The 15,637-nt window shown below is 39.0% G+C and overlaps 1 protein-coding gene across 3 annotated transcripts in view; it reads left to right on the top strand.

Annotated features, from left to right (window-relative positions):
• The first annotated feature begins 277 nt into the window (after positions 1 to 277).
• LOC115346149 overlaps positions 278 to 15,637 on the top strand; it is a 111,535-nt gene continuing 96,175 nt past the window's right edge. For all 3 annotated transcript variants that reach the window (XR_003925032.2, XR_003925031.2, XR_003925033.2), the window contains exon 1: positions 278 to 452. The gene's annotated coding sequence lies outside the window, so the exon portion shown is untranslated. The remainder of the gene's footprint in view (positions 453 to 15,637) is intronic.

Raw genomic sequence — 15,637 nt, 5'->3', positions numbered from 1 at the left:
AGCACTTGCTGAAGTGCTTGTGAAACATGTGAAGGATATTTGAGGTGTGCCAGTGTAAGACATAAAGGTTATTTGAGATCCACCAAACAATGAGTATCAGTCAGTAGGAAGTTCACTGTTTTCTCCCCCAGCTGGAACATGATGCCAGAAGCACCTAAAATTGACAAAGGTGGTGGTAATAATGGAAAAGTTAGAAGCATAAATTTCTTGGTACCAACTCTGTTATCTATGCTATTGGTATGTCTAAAACCTATGTCTGCTTTCCACAGGAAAGGAAGATAAGAAAAATATTAAACTGATGTGAAGTATTGCAAGTCTAAGAAGTATTTTTAAACCATGTCCTGGGTGTCCATGGAAGGAAGAGATGATTAAAGCTGCAACACAACAGACTGTCTGCCTTAAGTGAGCTGGGAGGAGAAAGTCAATACCAAGTGATGTTGTGAATACTGAAGGTAAGTCATTGCGCCAGTGTCTTCAATGTAACACTTTTAGTTGAAAATAAAAAATTTTAAAAAATTTGGTGTAAGGAGAGGTAGATCATGGAAGTTACGTTCTTGATTTGATTAAGAAAGCAAATGGGGAAACTAAATTTAAAATGAGGGAATGCATGAGAAAATAGAATTTGCTGAAGGAAGATAAGATGTCTGTAGCAGTCTGGGATGGACAGGGCTGGGTTTGTCATTCTTCCCAGCCAGCTCTAAACACTTGTAGTCTGAAATGGTCAAGTGGAAAATGGGATGAATCTGTGGACTCAGACCACAACTGTTGTGGCTAGCAAAACACAGAAGCATTCTAGACAAGGTATACAGAAGAGAGAATCTTTTTGGTTTAAACATAATATATGCAATTCTTAATTACATTTAATCTTGTTTCTAGCTCTGTAATTGAAAGTCTGACCTTCCTGACTCTGTATAAATCTGTATTTTATTTTTAACCATACAGCTATCTTGTGTCAGAGATGAGTACAGATAGCAGTGACAAATTTGGGATACTTGTATCTTTTTGGAGATAATAAATACAAATAGATCTGTAGACACCGCAAGGAGAAACTTGCATCCTGAGATAAAGGGGACTTGTGGCTTGCAAAATGTCTCATGTCAAGCTGTAGAAATCAGTCCAAAATCTGATACTACTAAGTGCGAGATTGAAGAACACAAATTGGCGCCCTTTCTGTGTATGGGAGTAGGCATCACAGGAACACCTTTCAGCTCTGGTCACTCCCTTCAAGTGTCACAACATTTTAGTTTGTTGATGTGTTGCAGGTACTGGAAGACTTCCAGGCTACAGCTTGCAAGCTTGTTTTATATCCTCTAGTCAGTGGGGATGACTTGTGTTTGTTTTCATAGGCAGAATCTGGCAATTTCAGATATGTAGAATGGATGCACTGTTAGCTCTAGCTGATCACCTTCCAGTGATGGGGGAAGATCAAGAGCACATGTGTGATTTCACAGGTCTTCTGCAGACTGATGGATAGTTTTGTTGCATCTACAGTACTTGCAGTAGATGGAGTTGTCCCTCCATGACTTGCCCATTAAGCAAAGTAGTTTGGGGCACTTAGTCATTTGGTCTGGGTCCTCTCTTTCTTGCAGTATTGCTTCTTTCTATGACTGCTTCTCTTACAGTGTGTTTTACATGCTGATAGTATTCAGCTTTGCCTCGTTGTTGTGAGCTGGCTGGTGAAATGAAAGTCTTACTTTGTGACAGTATGAGATTGTATGAGAGCTAGACAAGCCTGGCATAATGCTGGTAGATTGGAAGAAGCTTATACCAGGATCTTGAAGGGAGCAGGACAAGCTGCTTGTAACATAAGTTCTTAATTTATTTTTTTGTTAGTTTTTATTCTGCTTCTGGGTACTTAACAGCTATGGCATGTGTGCTGGTTTTCCATCTGCTCAAAACAAGACAAATGGAATTGTATAGTTGCTTTCATATGTAGACCCCAGTTCAGTTACTCGCTTCAGGACTAGACAATTGAAATGAGCTGTAGATTGACTAACATCTTGAGGCCATCTGAAGAACATCTGGAAAGTGAGGCAAAGTCAGAACATGATGGCCCAATTATTTAAGAGTTGTATTTGACACACCCTGGTTTTCTTCACGTAGGACTCTAGGGAATATTCCGTATACTTCTTTAGTGTTTGTGGGAGCATTTGTACACACCTTTGTCTTTAGCAGTTTTGTCTAGGCTTATTCAGGGAAAGGGTTAATTTTTTTTTTAATTGGAAAAAAAAAAAAAAAGCTGGCTCCCTTGTCTATGCTACTCTTTCTGTGTTTCCAGCATTGATCTGACTGCATGGTTGCAAAACCTAGAAAACTCTTAAAATCCTGAACCTAAGCATAATCCAACAGTACAGAGTCCTTTTCCTTTTTGAGTGTATTTATCCAGTTACTTGATTTCCAGGTGGGATGCAGCATGGTGTCATTGATGTACAAAATCCTAAATATGGGAGATGTCATAAGATGCCAGGTTTCAGTCTTTATATGCCAGTCATTATAATTCAGATGTGGGTGTGCTTAGGAGTAGGGATAGGAAATGCAGCTAGTAATTCTCTTTTTGTAAGGTGGAAAAATAGTGAGATTTGGCCCCGCAGTGAAAATGTTACTATCTGGGGTTACTTTAGATCCTTAATTATAGCTAAACTGGCCCAAGAGTTAAGGGTGGAGTATTGCAGAATTTACCTGTTTGCTTCCTTTGTTAGGAAACTGACTCTGTTACTACATTTCCTACCAAAGGAAACAAACTATGTATCAGGGATGTAATTAAAAACAACAACAGAAAAACCCAACAAAATGACAAATGCTTTCCCTGAATTACTCTCCAAGAAATTAAAAATAAAAACACTTTGCTGATAATACATGATGTTCCAACTAACCAAACTACCAGTTGGAAAACTTTCCATTATTGATGGAAATTTTCATTTGACAATGAAAAGCAGTTTGTTGTTGTTCTTTGCACTTTTGCTGCATAAACCTCTGAAAAAAGGAGCTACTTGCCATCATATATTTTTCCAAGGTGGCCATTACAGGTGTACCATGTTGTCCCTTCTTTGTTACTACTAATCTATTAAGAATACAGTTTAAAATGTTCTTTAATATATTAACAAAGAATAGGAAAAGGATGCATTTTGTTTAAAATAAAAATTCAGAACTGATTGCATTTAGGAAAGTCAAGGCTAAAACTGGGCAGTACTGTTGCCCCTAGTATCTCTCTGTGCAGGTGAAGAATAGAAGTGTGGTTAGCACTAGGAGGTCTGCAGTGTAGGTGGGTTTAGCATATATGTATGATACATCATCCTGTTTAGGGCTAGGGCTGTGAAAATTGGACCACAAGGTCCAGCAGTCTGAAATGAGTTAAATGTCTCTAATTTTGGGCTGCAGATGTAGCATGCCATGTACATTTGTATATTAAACTTTCTTCTCAGTGGGGGAGAAAAGCAAATATGAACTGATAAACTAAACAAATCTCTAAAACCACTTCTAATCAAATCTACTGTGATGATTTCTAGGTTTTTTGAATACCACAAGAACTACAAGTTCTGCTGGTTTTCTTAGGGTCTGCATAAGCTTGTAATGTAGTGACCAAATGGTGTGTTTTAAGATGAGTGGAGTAAAGATGATAATCCAACATACAATGATGATGGTGAGCAGTGCAGTGTGTCCCTTCAACAAAATTGCATTTAAAGAGTGAGAGCGCTTTGATTTATCTTTTTTTATTATTAGGAGGAATCTTCTTTAAACTGTGAAATAAAGTTGTTTAAAAAAACAAAACATAACAACTTTAAGTTACAAACTATACTGTACTAAGAGCAGGTAAAAATCTGTATCTGGGTGTAATTAAAAATGGAGAACAGTGTCTCTTCACCCGCTCTCTTTCTGATCATGCATCCTTACAAATTTTGGAACAAAACAGATTTGCAAAACCCTGTTTATTCAAATTAAGTCTGCTAATAATCTTGCTTTTCTGACTTTTCTACCTCCTTTTAGTAATCATCCAAAGATCACAGGTTGATAATCTGCTGACACTGAAACACTCTAATGCCTTCTGTTGTTTTTATATACTTGTTTACATGTATACATGTAACCTGAGGATTTTTGAAAACTTCTTCACGCTGTAGGGTGATTCAAAGAGGATGACAGTAGACAATTACAGAGCTGTTTTCATGTCCTGGCTGCTGTAAAAGAATGGGCAGGAGAGGTCACAGCTGTGACATACTTGGGTAGTTCCTGAAGTTCTGTTTTGAATAGATGCTCCTCGATGACACTGTCAGAGTGGCTCATGCAGTATATGCAAAATATGAAGGTCCAAAGGCCAGCTCTAAAAAATTCTTAATCTAGCTAAAGATGTGGATGCTTGCTGAAGATTGGCTAACTGACCTCAAGAGATTAATTTCTTTATTCACTGTAGCTTAATGCTATACAGGAGACAGATACTTCACCTTTTGATTTAGGACCAGTTCAGACCTGAGTGCCATTTTCTTGCAAGCTTCTGCTTTCTAACTATGGCTTTTGCTTTCCAACAGTGGTTCACGTCCTGCTGGCAACTAGGCGTGCTGACTCTTTATAAAAGGCCGGTTCTAGATGAGACTAATACCCTGTAGGATGTTTTGAGATTGGGCAGATTGGTGTCCTTTGCTACCACTCTGTGCCTTAGAGGAACACAAACTAATTATTTAGAAGCAATGTAGTCTGCAAATCCATTTAACTGTACCATCCACTTTATCAACCTGACAATATTTAAAAGGAGATTGCCAACCTTAGGATGAGCGCAGGAGAGCAGTACTTGTGTCGACCCACTGCTAGTGGAGGAAAGGCTGATCTGTGGCCTCCTGGAAGGGCTCAATCCACATCAGTCCATGGACCCAGATGAAATCCACCCCAGGAAGTTAAGGGAAGTGGCTGACATTGGTTCAAGGCCCCTGTACATAATCTTTGAAAAGTGATGGAGATCGGGGGATATCCCTGATGATTCGGAGAGGGCAAATGTCACACCCATCTACACAAAGGGCCCAAAAGAGCATCCAGGAAACTACAGGTCCATTAGTCTTACTTCAGTCCCTGGGAAAGTAATGGAATGAGTCCTCTCAGAAACTATTGCAAGCCAAATGAAGCAGGTGATTGGGAAAAGCCAACACAGATTTACCAAAGGCAAATCATGCCAGACTGACCTGGTCACCTTCTACAACAAGGTAACACTTTCTGCTGACATGAGGAGAGCTGTGGATATTGTTTACCTGGCCTTCAGCAAAGTGTTCCCACAGTTTCCTCATGGCAAAACATAGATTGGATGGGTGGTCTGCAAGCTGGGTGGGAAACTGGTTAACAGGCCACACACGAAGGGTCATGATCAATGGTTTTTATTCATGCTGGCAGCATGTCACAAGTGGAGTCCCCCAGGGATTGATACTGGGCCCCATGCTGTTCAACATCTTCATAAATGATCTGGATGATGGGATTGAAAACACCCTTACCAAGTTTGCTGATGACACCGAAGTGGGTGGCAAGGTGGACACATCAGAAGGGAAAGCCATCTTACAGAGAGACCTGGACAGGCTGGAACAGTGGCCTAGCAAGAACTGTATGAAGTTTAACAAAGAAAAGTGCAAAGTCCTGCACCTGGGATGTCATGACCAAAGAGCCCAGTACAGTCTGAGATATGTGTGGCTGGGGAGCAGCCTTGCTGAAAGGGACCTGGGGGTCCTGGTGGACAGTAAGCTTGTACACAAGTCAGCAATGTCCTGCTGCGGTAACAAAGGCAAATCGGATCCTAGGCTGCATCTGCAGGGGCATTATTAGCACAGATAGAGATGTGATCATCCCACTCTAGTCAGTGCTTGTTGGGCCCCACCTGGAGTACTGTGTCTAGTTCTGGTCCCCACAATTCAAGAGACTGAATGGTGGGCAGAACCGAGAAGGTCCAAAGGAGGGCCACAAAGATGATCAAAGGGCTGAAGAATCTGCCCTATGAGGAAAGACCAGAGGAGTTAGTTAGGTCTTTTCTCCCTGGAGAAGAGAAGGCTCAGGGGGGACCTCATCGCAGTTTTCCAGTACTTAAAGGGTGGCTACAAAGAAGACAGAGGCTCGCTCTTCACTGGGAGAGGGCAAGGGGCAACAAATACAAGTTGTACTGGGAGAGGTTTCATCCTCATGTAAGAAAGAAATTTTTTACAATCAATCACAGGAATACCCTCCCCATGGATGTGGTAGAGTCCCTATCACTGGAGGTTTTCAAGATGAAACAACAAGGTGCTAGATAATCTCATTTAGGCTCCTTTTCCCATGAAAAGTTGGACTAAATTATCTTTCAAGGTCCCTTATAACCTGGGCTGTTCTATGATTCTGCACAGTCAAAGGAATAATCAGACTGTTTAGAGGCTGGTAGAAGATGTCTGAAAGCATGTTTGTAGGAAGTGGGGGAGGTAAAGAACAGGATCTTCTCGTAATTGGAGTCTGTTTGCTCTCTCTTCTTCATGCCAAAGCAAGTCAGGCCTCTGTGGACTTTCTAAAGCAAATGAATTATGGTCTCGAATAGTAATGCGGTATTGCTAATGATTTCATTGCTGACCACAGCTGTTGGCAGTAAGGCTAGCATTGTCATTTCATTTCTGATACATTTTTGAGGTATTTTGCTTATTAAATTAGTTGACTCTTTTTACATACTGTTCAAGCTATGAATTTGGGAACATGGATAGTGCAGGTTAAGGTCTGTAAGCTTATGTTCCTTTTTGCTGGATGCTGGTGAGGACATGCATTAGATTAAAAATCATTGTTTAGATGACTTTTCTGTGTTAATTCTGAGGCCTGAAATAGAATGGGTATAAGTAAAAGTAGCCTAGGGGCTTCTTCATACTGTCTGCTTTGCCACAATATAAGCCTGAATGGAATGATCTGTTCTCTGGTACCGCTGTTTCCAGTTGTTTGGCCCTAATCTGAATCCAAAAGAGTGAATATCTGAGTTAAGGAACAAGGGTTGGAAAATTTTAAGACATTTGAAGATTTTTTTGAGGATCTGTGAGAGAATCTTGATTTATTCCCCCCACCCCACCCCCCGCCTCCTCCCAGCAGCTTTTTGTGCCTTGCAGTGCTTAAGTAGCAACGTGGTTCAAACTAGGAGTGAAATGTGGTCCATCATCTACTAATGCACTGGCAAATATATGGTGAAATTAAACTGTGGAAGGTGGGTCATTTGGTTTTGCCTTCTCTTGAGTTATAACAAGGTTACCCTGACTCAAGTCCTAACTCCACAAAAATTTCTAATTAGAATGACATACTTAGGAGATAGTTGGCCCCGAAGCTGTTTTGAGCGGCAGTGGGTCAGCTGCTAACACTGCTGCTCTGTAGACTGGGTTCCAGCTAACTTCAGTGCTGGTGTTAGTCCTCTAAATCTTTCTCTTAATTGCTTTTCTGCAGAGAAATTCCAGCTGAACACATGATCTCACATCACTGGCAACGAATTTAGTGTGGGCCTGACTTTCTGCCCTACAAATAAACATGAGATAGATATGCTCAAGCCTAGCAGTGAAATGACTGTGCGAGACACCTTTGTGGTCAGCCATTAGGGTGGTATTCTCCAGAGTGCTGCTTTCCAAAAATAAGCCAACCCAAAAGAAATAACTTGATTGATCTGTATAGTCTAGACACTTTTGAAACAAAGACCAGCTTTACGGAGGAATGGTTGGTCAGCCTGCTTGCATTAAATACTCAGTATCTTGAATATTCCTGGAATTTAGTTTACCTTGTTCTCAGAAAGGAGAGCCACAACCTGAAGTTACCCGTTTGCAGAAACACTAATTTTCTTTGACTTTTTCCTGTTCCTGAAAACAGCTTCCTTAGGTCTGTTTCAGAGAGAATATAGTAACTACCTTCTAGACAAATAACATGGGCATGAGTTGAATGCAGACTGTTCCTTAGATATGCTGTTCATCTGTTGAAGACTTTTTTTTTTTTTTCCCCTCCCTCCACTGTTAAAAGGCTGAACTGGAAATTCACCCCCACCCCGTTTTTAAAGAGATGTTACTTTCAGAAATGGCAATGAACCACCAAAAAGGAAAATCAAAGCCAAGCCAGCATCTTTTCATTACATTAGGTGCTAAGTTACATGGAATCACGGAGGAATTAATATCTGTAAGGACTTGAAGACAGTCTAATCTCAGAGGTAGATGTGCCGGATTGGAGGGAAGCTGTGGGGCTGCATAGCAGTTATGGACTGTGGGCTCTCTGGCTCGACTGAAGTTCTCGTGCCATGTAACCCTGTATTCAGGAAGCAGGAACAGCAGGTCAGCTCTTTGTCTGTGGGGACTTGCACTGACTTTAGAGTCATCCGATGTACCTCATGATACCTTCTATGTAGTAGCTGCACTAAAATCTCACCATTTTCCAGTTGGTGTTTACAGTGCTCAGAAGAGGAGAAGGAAGGGTAATGGATTACTGGCAATAATAAAGGCCAACTTTTTATAGCAACTTTTTTATATTAATGAAGTCCAGCCTGTGGACCTAAGCAATTCTGGTTGCTGCTTCTTTAAGTGCTCAGATAAAATCGCTAATCTCTATCCTGAGGCTGCATGCTTTCCTTGGTTCATGCACAGCACATGCAATCGTGTAAGAGCTCAGAGTTCACCTCTTTCTGGTGTGGCGTCGCTGTGAGACTGGTGAAGGTTTTGCTACTCCCTGGCTTTCTGTTCACATGCTGGATAGCACTGGTCATACATAATGTGCTTGAACCTACCACCTGGTCAGCTCAATGGAGTATTTTATTCTGTGATCTGGTGGTTCTTTTATTTTATATGTGTAGTGCAAAATGGTTTGTGTAGATTTTGGTTTCTTCTCCCTGACTGTAACTGACCTAAGGAAAGGAGAGAAAATGTTGAGCAAAATTATGTCCTTCGTTACATCTGTCTATCTTTACTGATTTTAATTATATAGTTTGAATGAAAATTAGAATGGAACAATTTGCCTTGGGCCTGTACATATACCTAGTATGTTTAGTCACATGCTGAAAAATATTTGTTAGCCTAGTCACTAGTTTATATCTTCCCAGTTTGGCTTTTTAAAAATACAGCACAAAAACCAGGGAATCCTGGCTTTTTTAAGGGGAGTAATGTGACTTGCAAATATTTGATTGGTTCTGTTCCTGTCTAACTGTTCCGTGTAAAACTCATTTACTGTTTTTCCTTTTAAACTGTTAGCTGACCTTACATACGAATCCCAGCTGTGCATTAGCATTGCTTGGGGATGTGTTTGTATCTTTTGTCTAAAAATACCCAGCCGGTAGGATTCATGATCCATGAAAGCTAATTGAAACAATTTCTCTTCAAGTTTTGGCAAGCGAAGCATGCATTATAAGCATTAATATCTATAAATTGAATTGTTAATGAATCTAGACACTAATAATGAATGCAATTTTGCAGGCTTAACTAGAAACACTAAAATTATCAGGATCTGGAACAGAATTTTCAATCATTTTTGCTTATTAAATAGCAAAGCTATGCTTTTAATAAGCTAATCATTTTTATTTGACCCCATAGGAGTAGCTCAGCTGATTAGAAACAGGTTTCTAAGTGCAAAACAATGTTGTTTTTCTCTCACTGTTTTAACCACCACAGTGCTGAAATTTCAAATCAGATACTTATCTCCCATTGTGAGTATGGCATGAATGCTTATTCTGCAATTCCTCTAAAGGAATTTACAGTAGAACCTATATATGTCCCATTTAATGGGAGAATACTCTGTGTAGATAAAGAGTGTGTGTAATCTGCCAAAACAATTGGAGCTTTCCTGAAAGATTGTTAGTGCACAAAAATACAATGTATGAAAGAGAGTCCTATTCAGTCTTTGTTATATCCAAAAGTAGAAAAGCACTGATACAATTCAAAACTCAAGATCAAAACTAATAAACTGAAATCTTTTTCCCACGTAATTTAAAATTAGCCCTTAGGATTATTTTATGCAGGTGAAGAATATGGTAAGACTCAGAACTATACCAAGAAAATCTTAAATTCTGATTATTTACTTTTAAAACAGCTTTGTGAAGTATGCAATTTCTACTGACTCTAGTGGCTGGAGACCAGGAGGACACAAGGAGACAGATTATTCTTCAAGTCCCTTAGGTAAAGTTTCTTCTCCCAAAACTGATGCTGGTAGCTCTTGCAGACAGGCTGTCATACTTTATGGATCACTGGTGTCTTTTAGACAAGCAATTTCTTATACCAAAAGATTTAGTAACCCTACACCATTTGTTAAATGAAAAAAAATCAAACTTGGTTATCTTGTGAGATAATGGTGAAGAACTGTCTGTGAAACTGTGTAAGGAGATAAAAGGCTGAAAGGGATGTCAAGGATTTATCACTGGATATAGGGCTGGAAAAGACCATGAAAGGTTCCTCCCATCTATGGAGATGATTGATACCCTTATGGGAAGTGTATTCCAGTGCTTAATTATTTTTACTATTTGAGAGGGTTGGGTTTTTTTTTTTCTTTATTTAATCTCAATCTCCCTTACTACAATTCATACCTACTTCCACTTTTTTTTTTTTTGTCCTGTGAACATGGAGAAAGGTTTTCACTCTTTGTCACAACCTTCTAAATATTTAAAGGCTGTTTCCATGTCTCTCTGCTGCCTAGATAAACAACACCCCATTTCTTCACTTCTTCAGTGTGGACAGGCGTGGGATGGCAGCGAGGTTTACTGACTGACTTAACAATGTGTGCTGTCAAAGGGAGAAACACTAGCGAGCTTGATCGGATAAAGTGGTAAGGAAAGAAACATCAACAGATGGAACTAAATAGCGCAGTTAGGTTTTCCAAAATTCTTCACCAAAATACTAATGGGAAAGGAGTGGTGTTCCATAATTTGATTTAAAACTCAATGGGAAATTAATATTAAATTTTAGGCTAATATAGAAATACACATTAAACTGCAGAGTACTACATGCAACAGCTCTAACTTAGTATAGCATTTTAAATTTTACACTTAATCTCAAATATTTAGGCCCAGTAGTTTAGAATATTTTTACTCCTTGGACTTTCCTGTTTATAATTATTTTGTCTATGTACACTGGAATACTGTGCTACCTCCTCTTATGGTTGTCAGTGAAACCAAGAACACTTTCCCCTAGGCCCCTCATTTGACAAATATTTTTCATGTACTTGTGGCTGTTACAGACAGCATACTGCAAATATCAGATGTGATGACTATAATCACATTAATGTTTCTGTAACTCAGAGAGCCTAATCTCAAGGCTAAACATTTTCATCATTGATATGTATACAAAATGAAATTTCTGAGATAATTTGGCGGGGGGGAGGAAATGCCTGTGCCCACACCCCCATACCTTTCTCTTATTTATGTGCTCCCATTGGATGATATGTTAACAAGAAAAAAGTATCAGTTGAGACTTGATCAGTCTAAAGACTACACCCCTGTCACATTAATTGCACTAAGTGTGTGATAGGATGCTGGGTTGGTGGTGGTTTTTTTTATTTAGTTTTTATTTGTTTGTTTTTTAACTTATTTGCATAATGGCACTTTTTATAGTACAGGTTTGACTGATGACTCCAGGGAGAAGTATATATTTGGGCAATGCCCACTGTCTTGAATATCTGAAAGTTTCTCAGATCTCCTATTTAAACTGCTGATGTAGCTACACACAAACTTATTTGGCAATGCGTCTTGTGTTTCCTAATTTATTGGATGGTGAAAAAGGCAGTAATTTTCTTAGAACTTACCTAAAACCGTGCTCATGTCTTGAGATTTCAGCACTAACAAGTTTGTGGAACAGCCACAAATTATTCTCTTGTATCTCATGCAGGAAAAGCAGGGTTGGTTTTTTTTTTCACATGCTCTTTTTTTTTTTCTTTCCCCTGTAGCTTTTAGTCTGCTTTCGGGTTTTGCCTGAACTTAAATGTTTTGGAATTTCAGTAAGTGTTAGTTACTGAGGTAACGCCTCCCTTTAATGTGTTGCAATGTAGAGCAACACTTGCATTTGTCCTTTAGGTGTTTGTTTAACCTACAGAGTTTTATTTTAGCCAAAGACAAGTATTACCTCAAACTTAATTCTGCGATTGCAAAATAATGGTTGGACAGCTGCTCATCCTGTACTTTATGTACCCAGAAGAAAATCGGTTGCCAAATAAACTACTCTGTTATGGCTTTGGGATTTTTAAATTTTTTTTTTTAAATGGAACTATCTAGGTCCTTCCTTGCAGACTGAAGACAGCCTAGCTTGTTGGGCTAGTCCTTGTCCCTTTTACTGTGTCACAGTGCTGAGACATGTCAGATTGGATTTGAAAGTATCCAGGAAGGTCTAAAAAGCTGAAAAGTTCCAACTGGCTTGAGATCTTCTGATATTTCCCTTGGTACTGAGACAAAGGTAGAAAATACAATGTTAACATTATTCTGTTTCAAATTTGGAGTATAGGCTTATGATTTCAAGTAATTAGGTTGAGTTAACACAAAGCATTTGCTTTGCTATGTGGTGGCAAAATCTAGGTAGAATTACCTTTTCTGCGGGTTTGGAATCTTTAACATCAAGGTGGATGGTATGTTGACTGAATGAAAAATTTGCCATGTGCTCTTCCCGTCTGGTTTCTCTTATCCATAAGATACTCTTCAGGCTTAGAAGCAACTTTCTTACAGCTCTCAACTGATGTGAGAGGCCTCTCAGATTTGTGCATGTGGGTTTTTTGGGTGGGTGGGACAAGGATGTTTTTGTTGTTTTTACAGAAGGCAGATAACCGAGCATCAGGAGTTGCTCTGTCTTTTACAGCTGGCTTTCCTCTGCTGATGATTTAAAAAAAGGTAAGTCTTTACTTTTTTTTTAATCTGGTTTATGTTCCTGTACTGTTTCTTCTGTGAAAAGTTCATATTCTGGGAGACAAATATTAGAATTATCTTTACTAATTGGTATTAGAAGTCATCCATCAATGACTAGTGTGTTTGGTTTTATTCTTTGCTGTCTTCTACTTTCAAAGATTCCTTTTCCCAACCAATAGCACACAAAAAAAGAAGTCTTCTCAGTGCTACTGTCTATTGACATTCAGGAGACTAACTGTGCTGAAGTTAATTCCTCCTGTTTAAGTAAACTGCTTCAGTTGGGGCTGTTAGCATTGAGGATATTGGCATTCCTATTTACTGAACAGTAGTCTTCTGTGATGATTTTTTTTTAATTAATTTAGTATGTGTACTTTTCAATAAATTTAACAAATAATCCAGATAAATCTAGGAGGCTACTAGTGAGTCATATGCAGACTAAACCAAAAATATTTTAATCCTGGAGTAAACATTTATGAAGTGTCTGTGCCACCCTTTGCAAAGGGATCAAGTTCCCCAAATTAATGAGGAATTAAATTAACCTAAATTAAACTTTAGCATAAGTAATCCTGAAATGTACTGAGCTACACAACTCTTTCAGTAGCAGAATGTTTTGTAATATGGTCCTCATCTCATAGCAACTATTGGCCAACGTTGATGAATTTTTTTCTACAGAAGTATAGAATGCTACTACATGGTACACCTGCTGTTGTCCACTTCCAGAGACCAATCCTATAGTCTCTCATGTGCTACTATCACAAGGATTTTTGACAATTAATCTTGTAACAGTAAGTGTGCTGCTAGAAGGAAAGTTACTCAGCTGGAGCTGTAATTCTTAGTAGATTTAGATAGAGAGCCTGCATTTTAAAAAATCATCTGCTGCTTTATCAGGTGTCTTGCACAGTAATGGAGAGAACTGTTTAGCAATTTCTTACCTAAAATTTGCACTGAGTAGTTGCTTCAAGGGTGGTAAAATATAATTGCTGTCAGTCAGTGTGCTACAAAGGCTCTGTGTGCATCCAAGAAAGAACTCAAATAATACATTTTTGCTGTACTTTAAATATTTTCATAGCTATGAATAATAGTGTAAATCAGATAATGTATTAAAGCTTTGCAGTCTCTCTTCCTTTTGGTTAGAAGGCCGGCTGTGTCAGATGCCAGCATCTTTCTCCTCCACAAAAGAAGTTTCTATAACTCAGAGAAACCTCCACTGAAGTCACTGCACTGACACAAGGTGTGAGTTAGAGAACACTCAAGCTTCATAGTTTTGAGATGTAATTGTTTCAGCAATAAAAAAAACCAAACACATACCATATTTAAACCAAGTACTAGAGAATGAGGACTTTGCCTGAGTTGTTTTCCGTCTCTATAAACAGAAAAATCAATGGTCTTTGTTCTTTTATTGAAGAAAAAAAAGTACTTTTTTTTTTTTTTCCCCACATGGGAGGACTAATGGGATAATCTGGTCCACAGCACAATTTGAGCTATGAGGGAGGTATCCCTGTTTGATCTTTACAAATGAAAGTCTTCACCTAGCCTTGCATGACACTACTGCTGTGGAAAGTTCCAGGTGTTGGCACTCCTGATCCATTGCTTTTCTGAGCATCTGTGGAAACCTATGCAGCACTATTTGAGTATGGTCCCAAATGAGTGTGTGATTGGAAAGTCATGGTCTTTTAACTGGCCAAAGGGCTAGTAGCATTGTAGTACACTTTTATGAATTTGGTTGCAAAGGTTAACTGTTTTGGTGGCTGCTGACAGGTGTCTGAGCCTTTCCAGGTTGCTTCTGAGTCACCAACATAGTGAAAAGCAAACAGTACCTGTATGGAAAGTTAACAGTTAGCTATTCTTATCCTTGATTTCAGGCCAGCAAGATCCAAAAACCTTTACTCTGGTCTCCTGTGCATCTTTCTGAAAAAATAAGCATGTCACATCCTCAGAAAGGAGAGGAAATAGGATAACCTTACAACTAAATTGTGGCATGGACATGTTTTCTGTCACTCCTCAGTATTTTGCCACTTCATGTTTTACTTGGCTCACCTTTCACATTGACAAAAGAGACAACAGATGTACCAATTTTTTTTTTTTTTTCTAAAATGCATGACTATTTTAGAGCACCTCTGTCATTTATCTTGCCAAATATTTAGCAGTGCTATCTGAGGCTTTTCTGGAAGAAGATGACAAGATTTTTCATTCTTGCTGCCCAGAATTTAAACAAATATAGAGAAATCTAATATATTAAAGAGGAAGAGGAAATAATTGACTTGAGTATATGGTACTGGGAGCTAAATCATTATTTCAGCTATGGAGGAATACTGGCCACCAACTGGGATTGTTAGAGCCACTTAGAGGCCAAGCATTCAAATTCCTAAATGCAACTTTTAAAATAATCAAGCTAGTGAGCCCTTATTTTTTTAAACCTACAGTGTAATTAAATAATATGCCTAAACCTGGAATGTTGTTCTCTTAGTATCTAAAGACTTTTGTGAAATTAGGGCAGCTCAGAGAAGGGTGCTTAAGATAACTTGGACACAAAGTTTCCATCTTGATTTCTTACTCATTTGATTTTTCTGGGACAGGGGGGTAGACTGAAAACTGGCTGAACTGCCAGGCTCAGAGGGTTGTGATCAGCAGGACAAAGTCCAGTTGGAGGCACCTGAAACCTTAGTGGTGTACCCCAGCGGTCAATGTTGGAGCCAGTACTGTTTAACATCTTCATGAATGGCCTGGATAATCAGAGTGCACTGTCAGCAAGTTCACAGACGTACAAACCACTCCTCCCAGTTTTGTGTCACCAGATGGTTGTGCTGCTGTTCATCAGGAGCTTAGCAG

The sequence above is a fragment of the Aquila chrysaetos genome, chromosome 9, assembly GCF_900496995.4.
Source record: "Aquila chrysaetos chrysaetos chromosome 9, bAquChr1.4, whole genome shotgun sequence".
In the NCBI taxonomy this organism is placed as follows: domain Eukaryota; kingdom Metazoa; phylum Chordata; class Aves; order Accipitriformes; family Accipitridae; genus Aquila; species Aquila chrysaetos.
The sequence above is the reverse complement of the archived record's forward strand: the minus strand, read 5'-3'. Positions and strand labels throughout refer to the sequence as shown.